Below are 13,568 nucleotides of genomic sequence, written 5' to 3'. Positions count from 1 at the left end.
ATTGGATAGCAGCCATCTCTTAGGTTCCTGATTTTCAAGATAAACCTCTTCCATGTCAACTCACCTTATAAGGAGCCCTACATGCTTTCATACTGCAAAGAATTATGGGGCATATCTAGGACCCAGAGTTTGTTACCTGTGGACACAAATCAGGCCTGTTGGGTCCTACCAACACTGACCTTTGTGAAATGAGTGTACAGCTTGGGAAGGATGGTGGCCCAGTGGCTGGGCATCTGATTTGCATGCAGAAGGTCCCTGCTTGAATCTCCAGTTAAAAGGACCAGGTAGCAGGTGATGGGAAAGATGAATTGCTTGGGACCTTGCAGAGCCGCTGCCAGTAAAGAGAGTCTCTAAACTTGCGGCTCATGCCTCTAAAGCAGTGGTTCTCAACCTGTGGGTCCCCAGATGTTGTTGGACTACAACTCCCATCATCCCTGAGCTCTGGCCTTGCTAGCTAGGGGTGATGGGAGTTGTAGTCCAACAACATCTGGGGACCCACAGGTTGAGAAAGACTGCCCTAAAGGATACTTCAGGCTCACCTGACATCACACGGGTGCCTCAAAATCAACGGACTATCAAAGAAGTTGGATTGGCTATCAAGGCTTAAGGAAATTCTACATAAGGTGCCTTGTGTAACTGGATTCCAGGGCCAACCACAGGCCAGGAAGTTCTTGCAAGAGCTGGAGGAAGATGTATTGTCAGAACAGCCTAGCAAAGTTTTGGGACTGAATTCAAGATAAATCCATGGAGGATCAGGGTAGTGGACTCAGGATTATGGGATTTGAGTGGAATCTTGGAAGACCTTAGTGGAAGTTCATACTCAAGGATTAATTTGTATGCTGTTCAAATCCTTGTGGTTCAGGAAATTCTTTTTCAAATTGGGTGCCGTGGCATTTGTGGCTCTTTCGACCTTTAGTCAAAGGCTGTAAATTGCTTGGGTTTTAGCTTTGGCCAAATTAGTGACCTGACTGAGTATTCTGAAAAAGAGAGAGAGGGGCAGCTAATGTATCTTTTTTGGGGGGGGGGATTTATGATATCTCTTTGATGGAAGAGTATTTTCTGGGTTCAGTTTTCTGCAGCTTAGCTAGACAACTCTGAAAACAATATCATTTTACCTTTTCAGAATCTTGAACTAAAATCTGTATACTAGAGCATCATTTTTCTCTCAGTGTCCCTGCTCATCCTCAAAGGTGGATGCAGACGTAACCCACGGAGGTTGTTCATCAGCTGCTGTCTGATGCAAAACACCAGGATTACATCAGCTCCCCACTCCTGATGCCCAAAGCCTACAGATTCAGCACCAGCATTGCCTATGTAGAATGCCATATTTGGATGCGAATTTAGCAGAGTGGGGAAACTTTTCTCAGCTCATGGACCTCATTCCCTTCTGAGCAAGGACCACATGACAGAACTGGTGTAGTAGGTTAGTTTCTACACCTCCCTCTATACTAGTGTTCCCCAAACTTGGATCTCCACTGGTGCTCCTAGCTAGGGATGATGGGAGTTGTAGTTCAAAAACAGCTGGAGACCCAAGTTTAGGACACACTGTTCTATATCATCCATCCAGGCAAGCAAAAGGTGGTATCAGAATTCAAGGGCACACCCCAGCCAGTGTGTGAATTCTGGGTGTGAAACAGGGCCTGAAAGGGGTGTGGTCTGGGCATTGTCCCTGTTAGAGAGGTCTGGTGGGCTGTCTTGATGTTCCCCACCTCTGGCATATACAGTGGTACCTCTGGTTACATACTTAATTCGTTCCGGAGGTCCGTTCTTAACCTGAAGCACCACTTTAGCTAATGGGGCCTCCTGCTGCCGCCACATGATTTCTGTTCTCATCCTGAAGCAAAGTTCTTAACCCGAGGTCCTATTTCTGGGTTAGCGGAGTCTGTAACCTGAAGCGTATGTAACCCGAGGTACCACTGTATAATATACACAACGTGTAACCGACACATAACATACCAAAATGTGTTCTATAGAACTCCTTCAGGAGGCAGTGATAGCCATAACCCAGATGGCTTTAAAAGGGCATTAGAAAAATTTGTGGGGGAAAGGGCTAGCATGGCAACCAGTTGGAGGCAGTGATACTTTTGAATCCCTGTTGCTGGAAACGACTGGAGGAGGGGCTCTGGTGCTCTAATCTTGCTGGTTTCCCTCAAGCATCTGATTGGCCAGTATGAGAACAGGATGCTGGACTCGATGGGCCATTGGCCTGATCCAGTAGGCTGTGCTTATGTTTTTTGTGTGTTCAAAATTGCACACAGGCAATTGTAACATAAGGGATGTCCTCATGTATTGCTGACAACAGACGCAGATGCCCCTGGCCGTGTTTTCTAAATGGAGAGGTCAGGCTTGGAGTGGAGTAGAGGTCTTGGGGACAACTTCTAGGTCTATTTCCAGCACCAGATTGCACTCAAAAGTTCAATGTGGTCTCTACTCGAGCGAGGTCTTTGATTCCACACTGCCGGAAAACAGTAAGTACAGAGCCCTTCTAAAGTGCCCTCCTGACAACACTCTAACTGGAGTAGCTGTCAGCGATGTCAAGGTTCAGTGACAGCCACCCAAGTTGGCAGCATGTGTCAGCCGCGTTCTGGTTGGTGCCATGGCTGGGTACTCTTCCAGAACTCGGCTGCTCTCCTTTTCATTTCCCCCTTCCAGCCTGAATTATTTAACAAGTGTAATGCAAAAAAGATGTTACTGGCGAATGTGAGGAAGGGGAGCTACGTGGGTGAAGCCAGGTCCCGGACTGAGAAGAGGCTATTCGTTTGCAGACCTAATTTTCATCTAAAACTACACCATGAAATGCCTCTTGAAGTTAATGTGGTGCACTGGGGAGAGTCGAGAGAGCTTAATTAAAGGGAAAGGGAGTCAATTTTGAAGTTGCCACAGCTGGAAATTTTGATGATTTCTTTAGCTGTTTTCTCCAAGTTTATGAAATGGATATGGCAGTGTTTGTAGGAGTGGGTGAGCGATGTTGCTTTTTGAATGAAACTTACTGATAGAACAGGCTTACATGGGCATGCTATAATGTGATGGATGCATTTTTAAGTGTAAGATGATTTGGGAAGAAGTAGATGTGCAGGTTGGTGGGAGTGTAGGAACATGAGGGCATTTGGGGGGCAGCTTCAGACACAAACATCACTTGATTCCCTTACATTTGATGGCTGCAGCCATAACGGTAAGCTACTGTATGTGTGAACTTGCTGTGTTAGAAAGCATTGTGCTTGAGATGACTGTGGCATTCTGCCTGTGGTATGAGATTTGTGAATATACTATCTTGCAGTTATCCAGTGGATAACATATGAACCAAGCAACGTGTGTGTGATTTGTAGGGAGCAGGAAAGGGTCGGAGGATGATTCCAGTAAGGAATGTGGGAAGTGCATTTTGCTGCGAGTGGCTATGCTTGAAGGATTGGACAGTTTGGGTCTGTAACTAAATGTTGTAGTGTGGAGGGCTGCTTTTCAGGGTTCCAGACATTGGCATCCCTTTTCAGGGTGCTCCCTTCTGTTCCTGTTCCCCTGCAATGGTGGTCAACTGCCATGGACTGGTTGGACGCAGAGGAAGGGTGGGGTTCACCAGCTAGGGGAACAACCAAGGGAAGAAAGCTCAGATCTTGGGGCATGGTGGTGGGACAGCGATGCGTGGTCAAAGGGAGAAGAGCAAGGAGACTGGGAAGAGGAGGTGTCAGAAGCTGAAGAGGTAACAGGGCTTAGTGAGCTGAGAGGGTCAGTGCCAGAGAGAAGTACAGAATCAGAGGCAGAAGCTGGAGCCGGTGAGTGGGAGGAGGGAGGCCAAGAGGCAGAGGTGAGTCAGGCTGGTGAAGTCATGAGTATCTCCCCCTCCTGCTGTTACAGGCTCCCTCACTTTCGCCCAGAATCAGAAGAGGGCTGAAATGGGCAGGGCAGTGGCAGACTGCAAGCAGGTACAGTCTCTGATTGCTTGGGGGGGGGGGAAGCCCTGGAAAGGAGAAGACTTAGATGGCTGTGGGAGGTGGGGAATTTCAGTCTCAGCAACTGATTAATGGGACAAGACCTACTGTGGATGAGCCGTTGTGCTCAGGAGGCCTGACACTCAGCCAAGTCTGTGAAGGTTGTGTTTTTGCTAGTAAAGAGTTAACTCCAACTTTGAACAATGTGATTTAGTGCTGGCTCACTCTTTGACATCAGTGTTCTGTGTCCACTGAGCATACCTAGTTCTCATTGGGCTGTTTTTGGAGTCCTTCCTTCACCCCAGTTTTTTTTAGTACTTTAGCAAATATTGGGGTCCCCTAAGCCTGTCAATGCTTGTCTCTTGTGCATGGATGATGCTGGCTTGGCTATGTTAGAATCCATACTTCAAATAATTAGTTCACAATTAGTGTCTGTCCAAGGGCTGCTGGCATTGGTCAATAGCCAGCCGCTGGGCAATCTGGCCTGCCATTCGCTGGATCACTTACATGGTCTGATGCCTGGCTGCAGCACTGCCCACTGAGAAAGGTGAGCAGACTTCACAATTAGTATATAGGACATGATAGGGACGCGGGTAGCACTGTGGTCTAAACCATTGAGCCTCTTGGGCTTGCCAATCGGAAGGTCGGTGGCTCAAATCCCCACAACGGTGTGAGCTCCCGTTGCTCTGTCCCAGCTCCTGCCAACCTAGCAGTTCAAAAGCATGCCAGTGCAAGTAGATAAATAGGTGGAAGATAAATGTGGCGGGAAGATAAATGGTGTTTCCGTGTGCTCTGGCCTGGCTTCCTTCACAGTGTCCCGTTGTGCCAGAAGCAGTTTAGTCATGCTGGCCATATGACCCGGAAAGCTGTCTGTGGACAACTGCCGGCTCCCTTGGCCTGAAAGCCAGATGAGCACCGCAACCCCATAGTCGCCTTTGACTGGACTTAACCATCCAGGTGTCCTTTCCCTTTCCCTTTATAGGACATGATGCCCTGTTTTCATTTTTTGTTTTGACCCACCATCCAACCCCCTTTCTGCATAATATCAAGTTTTGTGCTAAAATTAAATTATGCACAGATGTTGAGATAAATACTAACATTTGTTGTCTTTATTTTGGATAAATCTGTTCAGTTTACATTAATTACCCTGACTCTGATATGAGAATTCAGGTACAACCTAGAGGTACAGAGTTGTATGGTGATAGAATTAAAGGTGTGGGGATGGAGGGGGAACAGTTAGGGTTATCTGAGGACAAGAGCATGACTGACAGTTCTGTCTTATACATTTCTATGCAAAAGTAAGTCATACTGAGTCCAATGGGCATTACTCCCAGATAAGCATGTATAAGCAGGGATAGGTGACTTATACTACCCCCTGGATGCTGTTGGATTCCAACTCCCATCAGCCCCAGACAGCATGGCCTATGTTGAGGGATGATGGGAGTTGTAGTCCAACAACATCTGGAAGACCACAAGTTTCCTATCTCTGGTGCATAGGATTGAAGTCTGAGATTATAGGGGAGGGAAATGTAGGCATCTAGGGTTCATGTGCTCCTTTCCTTGAAGAATGGAGCTTCCAGCACAGGCATAGGCAAACTCGGCCCTCCAGATGTTTTGGGACTACAATTCCCATCATCCCTGACCACTGGTCCTGTTAGCTAGGGATGATGGGAGTTGTAGTCCCCAAACATCTGGAGGGTCGAATTTGCCTCTGCCTGTGCTAGCAGTTAATAAATTGCAACCGGAAAGCTCTTCACTCTTACTGGGTATGTAATGAGATGATTTTCCTTCCCATAGGTGAGAATGGGATCCTTGTGTGTGTTTTCACAGCTTTCACAATGGCCAGTGATAGTGCCTGTTGCCTGCTACTTTCCAAATGCATGCCCAGGCCCATGATGGCTAGAAACTTGTATTTTGAAAGTGCATACACGGCACTGCAAATCAAGGCCCATGCACTATCCAGTTAAGTTCTACTCAGAGCAGACACATTGAAATTAAATAGCATTAAGTTACTCGTTGCCATTAATTTCAGTAGGTCTAGTCCGAGTTCCTTATGTTTTAGATGGCAAATAGTCCTTTTTTATATATGCATAGAAACAAATACCTCTTGACACACAATGGGGCAGTTGTGTTTGCTGTGGGGACACTGGTAAAGTCAGCATATAAAGTGCAAAGCAAACAGGTGGCATGTGAACGATAGACGTGGGTCTTTAGACATCTTTATGCACGTATCAGGAAGCAGCAGTCCAATAAGGTTTCCCAGGTGTGGGAAGATGGGTGCTTCAGGAAATACACAAGAGTGCTTCTTTCCTCTCTCCTTAGTGCTTTCCAGGGAGAATGGCCTGCAACTGGACACAGTGTGGCCAGTTAGACCCCTGAAAGCCTGTAAATAAGGTTAGTAGTACAAAAATAGCACCCTGTTGTGTACAAAACATCCTTGTGTTTCTAATGCACAGCCTCAGGGTATTTGAGTTTTAAGAATGGTTTGACATTACTGTTGTAGTAAGTAAATAAGCAAGAAGCGCAAACTCCTCTTCTGCCATAGGGTGCTTAGAGCAGCTTCACAGCCCAAGATGTACAAAATGAGAAAAATATGTACCAGGTGCCAAAGTACACACTGAAAACACTGCTACAAATAAACTAAAAGGCAGCAATCTAAAAAATTGTACCAAAAGTAGGCCCTCTAAATCTTTGAACATTAAAAGCCTGCCAGAAGAGGAAAGTTTACAGTTTAGAGGCAAAAGGACCAGCGATGGAGCCTGGTGAGGCCTCCAAACCTGATTTTTAGATGGGGGCGGGGGGAGAGATGATCCCAAAGGTAGACAGGACCCTAGGCCATTTAGTGCAGTGATTCCCAAACTTTTTTCATACCACCCCCCCTTGGTTCCATAAACTCATCTCTAGTGACCCCCACCCCTATGAAGAGCATTATTCAGAACAGTGGTTTGCATGACCCACTAAGGAAGAAGATACAGTGGTGCCTCGCAAGACGAAATTAATCCATTCCGTGAGGCTCTTCGTATAGCGGTTTTTTCGTCTTGCGAAGCAAGCCCATTGACAGCTTAGCGGATTAGCGGCTTTTAGCGGATCAGCTGATAAGCGGCTTAGCGGCTTAGGAAAAGGGGGGAAAAAGGGGGAAAAACCCGCAGGAACTCGCAAGACATTTCGTCTTGCGAAGCAAGCCCATAGGGAAATTTGTTTTGCGAAGCGCCTCCAAAATGGAAAACCCTTTCGTCTAGCGGGTTTTCCATCTTGTGAGGCGTTCATCTTGCGGGGCACCACTGTAACACAATAAAATTCAAAACAGTAATTGCACATTTATTCAAAATCCATTTCAAACTATTGAGTTTCATCAATTCAACAGAATTAATGAACTTGATCCAGTGATACCAGCTGATAGACATTTATACCTCAAGCGCCCCCTTGCTACCCACTAATAATAATAATAGTAATAATAATAATTAATAATAATAATTTATTATTTATACCCTGCCCATCTGGGTAAACTTCCCTAAACAGGGCTGCCTTCAGATAAAAATCAGATACTGGTAGTTGTTTCCTTGAAATCTGATGTCTTCTAAAAGTCAGATAGTTGTTTATTTCCTTGACATCTGATGGGAGGGCTTTCCACAGGGCGGGCGCCACTACTGAGAAGGCCCTCTGCCTGGTTCCTTGTAACCTCACAGTGACTAAACTGCCAGAAGGCCCTTGGTGCTAGACCTCAGTGTCCTGGCTGAATGATGGGGGTGGAGATGCTCCTTCAGGTATACTGGGCTGAGGACTCTTAGCACCCCCCTTAGTTAATCCCACTGTCCTCCCAGGGGGCAGTATTGACCACTTTGGGAAGCACTGACTTAGTGTTTTAAAGGTCCAAACCAATTCTTTAAATCCAGACAAATAGGCAGCCTGTGGAGTTAATATTGAATTTATTTATTAAATTTGTATACCACCCTTCATCCATAGATCACAACATAAAATTCCAATATAAAAAACACAAAATACATAATAAAAATAAGAGCAAGAACAAACCAATACCCCCCCCCATAATAATAAGGGCATTGGAGGCCAATCAGCGAAAGGTCTGGTTGAAGAAGAACATTTTTGCCGGGCGCCTAAAGGTGTATGGTGAAGGCACCAGGCAAGCCTCCCTGGGGAAAGCATTCCACAAGTGGGGAGCCACTGCAGAAAAGACCCATTCTCGTGTTGCAATCTCTCCAAACGTCTCATAGAGGAGGCACATGACAAAGGGCCTCAGATGATGAATTCAGAGTCCAGTACGGTTTATTTGTGGAGAGGCGGTCCTTGAGGTATTGCAGTCCTGGGCCATTTAAGGTTTTAAAAGTCAAAACGAGCACTTTGAATTGGACCCAGAAACTAATTGGCAGTCAGTGTATTTGGGCTAGCATCAGTGCAATATGCTCAAATGATTTTGGCCACCAAAATCTGAGCCAGCTGAAGTTTCTGAACCATCTTCAGAGGCAGCCCTAACATATAACATGTTGCAGTGATCTAGCCTAGAGGTTACCAGAGCACACACAACAGAAGTTGGACTGTCCCTGTGCAGATAGGGGTGCAGCTGGGCCACCAGCTGAAGCTGATGGAAGACTGTATTATGTACTCCATTCAATAGGCACCAGACAAAAGAGTGTTTTGATCTGTTGAAATTTCTGAACTGTTTTTAAAGGTAGCCCACGCAGAGGGTGTTTCAGTGGCTTCATCTTAGGAACTGAAGAAGGCTTAGTAGACAGCATGCGCTTTTGCCCTCATGCAAACCCCTCAAGAAATGTAAATGGATGTCGTTTGTGTGTGTGCATTTTCAGTTGCTCTGTTTTACACACACGCACATGCAAATATGACCTACTTACCCACTGCAGTGACCTGGGATCCGCTGTCCATAATATGCTGTGAAGGAAGCCGTACCTAATGTTACCTCTGGCACCCATCTCATTTTGCCTGTGTCCCCCAGTCGCCCTCTGCCACCAGCCCCCCTCCCTTCCCATCCCTCCTCTGACCTGGGAACACCTGGCTCTTCTCCCTTCCAACTACCTGCCTGCCATTGGAGTTTATGCCGTGTTTAGGATTTGCAGTCATGTTGTTCCCCCGATGCTGCTTTCAGCCAATTTCACAGCACTCTGGGCTGCTGAGACCTCCAGCTCTTCTTTGCATGCAGATTATGCATACCCATTGCCAAAGGGAAGGAGGACAAGAGGAGAGTGGGCAGGATTTGTGCCTGTGGATGATGCTTCTTCTCTGGCCATGTAGATCCTGAACTACTGTTGCCGCACTGGGGGGCAGGAAATGATGGGCAGGGGGAAGAACTGGCCTGTTGTCTATTACGTTCAGCACCATATCGAGTGGAAAATGCAAAGAGTTGTCAGAATTTTATCTCTGGGTATATAAACTATGGAAAAGTACAGCCTTTTCCAAACAATTTGAAGGCAGCCATAATTCAACATGGGACAAAATAGCCTCTGTGGGGGTTTGTGCATTTTTTTGTCTGTGATTTTCTCCTATATTTTCTGGTATGTATCTGGACATAAAGGCCTAGTTGGCTATGGCTGACTGGCTTGCACCTGTGTTGTACTGAATCTTGTCACAGTGATGATGCCATTTAGATGTGGGGAGCCTATCTTGCCTGACGGGTTCCAACCCCTGTGGGTCAATGTTTATAGGTGGGCGGGACAACCCATTATCAAGCGCTTGATGTCATTGTGTCAACAGATGATGGATAGGTCAAAGTCCTCTGTGTGCCACTTCCCAAGTACCCAACAGTCAGCTTGTTGTCGGGGGCTCGAAACCACAGTTCAGAAGGCATTGCCATGGGGAACTCATGCTGCCATTCCAGCAGAGCTGAACCCACTGCCTCCCTGGTGATGGGTGGTGAGCTCAGCCCTGCTTTCTGCAGGGACTGGCTGTGTGATTGAGTTCCCCTTAGTTGCTGTTTTTTTGTGTATTTTTGCACACGTCTTTGGCTTATTTTATTTATTACATTTGCATCACTCTCTTCCTCTTGAGGAGTTCAGATCAATATTTTTAAACTCACATGCATTTAAAACTCATAGGCCTGCAGGGTAGGTTGGCTGGAGAGTTACTGACTTGCCCGTAGTAGTGATGGGACTGAGCTGGGATTTGTGTCTGCGTTTCCCTAGTCTGAGCTCTCCAGTCTCACCACTGCACCTTACTTTAAAAGTCACATTATAATCACTGCTTCTGTAGGTGGTCTGCTTGTGTGATATGCACATCAGTTTGTACAAATATGCCTATACAAGTGTTTCCATCTGTGGGGTAGTGTTTTAGCATGAAATGTAACCAATGTAAATCTATCATTGCATGAAAACATGGCAAGGTTAACGTCAGGATCGTGATACATGTTTCCAGTGTTTTTTTTCTGGGGGGATGCAGGGGTAGGTATATCCCTAAACATTTGTGAATCTAACTTTGGCCTCATTGGGGGGCTGTATTTTAATATGAGTAGGAAAATGAGAGCACCCCTAAACATTTTTTTTAAAATAAAAAAGCACTACATGTTTCTTAGGATATTCATATGAAGTTTGTGATGGTGATGTGAGAAGATAACAAGGGAAATATCTCTTAGTGTGTGTGTGTGTGTGTGTGTGTGAGAGAGAGAGAGAGAGAGAGAGAGAGAGAGAGAGAGAGAGGGGAACATTTAGGTTTTGCACTGTGTATATAAAAAGATGTTAGCAGTCTAGGGATATGTCTAGGGATGGATCCTTAATATAAAATGTGCAATGTGTTCTAGTGTATGTTGTTCTATTATGTTACGGGGATGCATTTTGCCAACCAATACTGTACATTTACACAGACACACACAGGTATCATTCACATGTGTCTGTTCAACACTTACCTTTTTAGTGCTCCACTACTCACATACTTATGGACACGGGTGGCGCTGTGGGTTAAACCACAGAGCCTAGGACTTGCCGATCAGAAGGTCGGCAGTTCGAATCCCCGTGATGGGGTGAGCTCCTGTTGTTCGGTCCCAGCTTCTGCCAACCTAGCAGTTCGAAAGCACGTCAAAGTGCAAGTAGATAAATAGGTACCGCTACAGCGGGAAGGTAAACGGCGTTTCCATGCACTGCTCTGGTTCGCCAGAAGCGGCTTAGTCATGCTGGCCACATGACCCGGAAGCTGTCTGCAGACAAATGCTGGCTCCCTTGGCCAATAAAGTGAGATGAGCGCCGCAACCCCAGAGTCGGTCATGACTAGACCTAATGGTTAGGGGTCCCTTTACCTTTACCTTACTCACACACTTGAATCCTGGCAGCTGAACATGGCTATGCACACAGCATGCCTCTAAAGCGCATGGGGTGCTGGTGATGTTCTTTAAAACTACGGTGTGTCCACAGCCAGAGTGAACTGTGAACTTTTGCCAACTGAAAACCATGCGAGAGACTAAGGGGACATTGAGATGATACAAAAGCCCCATCTGTGGCAGTGGACCTGAGATGACTGTGGTCACACCCACAGCATCCATTTAAAGCACACTGCTTTCCCCAAAGACTCCTGGGAATTGTAGTTTGTTAAGGGTGCCGGGATTTGCAGCTTTGTGAGGGGGAAACCACAGTTTCCAGAATTCTTCTGGGTGGGAGCCATGTAATTTAAATGTGCTTATAATGTAAGGTGTGGAAGTGGCCATATACATGCCATTGCTCGCTGCTTAGTCTGAACATGCATGTATGAAGTGGTCCATGCTCTGCAGGGGTGGGCAATCTTTCCATTGATACCTGATTTCCCTCAAGGGTAATCTGTTGTGGGTGCAGGGCTGCATGCTGGCAAGGGATAGGGCCAGAGCCAAAAGTGGGTGGGGCCTTAAAAAAAAAAAGCTTCTCTCTGCCACCCTATTATCTCTGCCTGTCATCTTCTTCCTCCCTGCCCATTGGCTGCCAGGAAGGGAAAAATCCCTACCATCAGAGGTTCTGAACCGATTGCAGAGATCAGTTTTGAAATTAGGCCAAGGGCTGCAGGAAATTAGGCTGAGAGCTGTGCATGTGTCCCTAGAGCTGCAAGGTGCTCGCCCTTGTTCTTCAGCATAGTAATATTAACTAGAAATGTCACGGGAGGCTGGCAGGGAAAGTATCCTGCAAAGGGAAGCAGGCAGAATGGAGGAGGTGAGTGAAGGTATAATTCTGCAGCATGGGTGACCTCGAAAACAAATCGTTGTAGCATTCCATTTCTACCTCTTAAAAAGGCCTCACCATCTCAGAGGCTGTCCCAAAGCTTAGGCACATAAGTGAAACTGTAATCTCCATCCAAACTCCAGCTGGTCGAGATGCTTGTGGCAAATGCATTAAAAAAGCTCCACGGTCACTGCAAGGCACACATTTTGTATGAGTGAGGGTCAATTCCAAGGCAATGGGGATCCACAAGGAGGCTGCTGGCAAGGGGTTCTGTGCGACAGCACTTCTCGATGTCGGCAACAATGTTGGAAAGCCCCATTCCATGTGGTTGGACAGAACTGCTCGGAGACATGATTAAACTGAACCACACTGAAAGCAACTCTCAGATGTTACAGCCATTGTAATGAGCCCCATCAGGTGGCAGCAGTTTTGGTCAGCCTCCATGCATGGGCATCTGCTCACAAAGTACATCAGAGGATGCGTTGCTGGAAGGAAGTTGCTGTTTGAACTTCAAGTCTGTGTGGTGGATGTGTTTCTGTGGGGTGTGCTGTGCGTGTTGCCAGGGCTAGGAATTCCCCCAGCGCCTCTTGCAAATGGCACGGGTCCAATTGTGACCATGTGGAGATCTCTTGGATGCCACGTTGGCGACGGATGTCTCCATCTGGCTGACCTCTCCCATTTCTTAAGCAGAAGAGCTTATTTATTGCATTTGTATCACACTTTTTTCTTCAAGGAGTACATGGCTCAGTTAATTCTTACAATAACCCTGTGAGGTATGATAAGAGGCTGTGACTGGCCCAAGGTCACCCAGTGTTGGAGTGGGGGTTCGAACCCTGGTTTCCCAGGTCCTAGTCCGACACTAACCACTACACCACCTTGGCTTCCTAGAGTCCTTCTGTTAATGGGGCAGCTATATAAATCAAGTAGGTAAATCAATATGGGAAAAGCAAAATGTCGCTTAGAAAAGGATCTGAAATACTTTCCTTGAAGCCTGAATTTATATCATTCTGGATGGTTTTATTTGGTGTTTTAATATGGTGTTAACTTCTTTGAGGTTTTTTTTTTAAAAAAATATAAACTGGTATAGAAATGAAATCAATAATAATAATAACAACAACAAACATCACCGGGAAAATATGGCACCTAGGCATTCCGTTGTGGCCACCGTAACCTAGGTTTAAGGTGCTGTTTGGCGATTAGATTATATATCTGAGTTTCTAACACTGTGTGCTGCCTACTGTACGCACATACATGTGTGTTGCACAAGAGGGCCCTGCACTCACCCCTTGATCTGCTTTCCCCTTCCAGAATACAAATAAATTTTGCACATGTAATGTTTGGCATATCAAGAGACAGCTGCACATTCACCACAATGCAGTTTGAAGCTTACTTTTCAGGGCTGTTTCTTTTAGGATTATGGGAGCCGCTGCAGAATTTCCTTTCCCTTTGCCACTCAGTAGCATGGGGCACCTGGGTGGGTCATGTGAGAGGCATCCAAGCTGCATCA

At 46.2% G+C, this 13,568-nt stretch overlaps 1 protein-coding gene across 4 annotated transcripts in view; it reads left to right on the top strand.

Moving 5' to 3' along the window:
- The window catches only part of ELFN2 (extracellular leucine rich repeat and fibronectin type III domain containing 2), a 152,080-nt gene that overhangs the window by 33,379 nt on the left and 105,133 nt on the right, over positions 1–13,568 (top strand). Inside the window, exon 1 of one of the 4 annotated variants that reach the window (XM_081879463.1) lies at positions 6,291–6,317. The exons of the other annotated variants lie outside the window; for them this stretch is intronic. The gene's annotated coding sequence lies outside the window, so the exon portion shown is untranslated. Of the gene's footprint in view, positions 1–6,290; positions 6,318–13,568 lie in introns of those variants that run through there. 4 annotated transcript variants of the gene reach the window in all.

The sequence above is a fragment of the Podarcis erhardii genome (genome assembly GCF_964252035.2).
Source record: "Podarcis erhardii genome assembly, chromosome: 10".
In the NCBI taxonomy this organism is placed as follows: domain Eukaryota; kingdom Metazoa; phylum Chordata; class Lepidosauria; order Squamata; family Lacertidae; genus Podarcis; species Podarcis erhardii.
Note: the sequence above shows the minus strand (reverse complement) of the source record. Positions and strands in the feature narration are given on the sequence as shown.